The sequence below is a fragment of the Grammomys surdaster genome, unplaced genomic scaffold (assembly GCF_004785775.1).
Source record: "Grammomys surdaster isolate TR1022 unplaced genomic scaffold, NIH_TR_1.0 229, whole genome shotgun sequence".
In the NCBI taxonomy this organism is placed as follows: Eukaryota; Metazoa; Chordata; class Mammalia; order Rodentia; family Muridae; genus Grammomys; species Grammomys surdaster.
Window position 1 is genome coordinate 2,782,420 of NW_021604674.1, and position 601 is coordinate 2,783,020.

The following is a 601-nucleotide window of genomic DNA, read 5'->3' on the forward strand; positions in this document are numbered from 1 at the left end:
CTTCCTTCCTTCCTTCCTTCCTTCCTTCCTTCCTTCCTTCCTTCCTTCCTTCCTTCCTTCCTTCTTTCTTTCCCTCCTCACCCCCCAGCCCTCAGGTCTGAGACTTGATCACACATAGTCCAGGCCAATCTTGAACTGCTGGTCTACCTGCCTTTGTCTGCACCTGCTGGGATTACAGGTATGAACCACCATCTTGGCTCTATTTATTTATAGGACAATTGCATCAGGATGGGCTTTGCTGTTGTGCATTTGTTTACTCATTTGCCTTAATGGACACCTAGAAATAAAATGTGGGGATGGGGAATTTTTGTGGATGTAGCACATTCTTCTACCTGGTAACTAAACCCAAAGGAGCTCTTGTTTTCTGGTGGGCAATGAGCATAATAAAATACATGATCTGGTTTTAAATTTTTTTAGAATGAACATTCTAAGTTAGTATACAAGGTAATGGGTTTTATCATGGTGTCTTCACATCTGTGGGTTCTAGTTTGCTTTCATTAGTTCTCTCCCCACTTGCTTCCCTTGTGCACCCTCCTGGCTCTGCCCGGCCTCCTTCTTTCAGTCAGTCTCCCTTTTTATCACATGTACCCCCCACTACTCT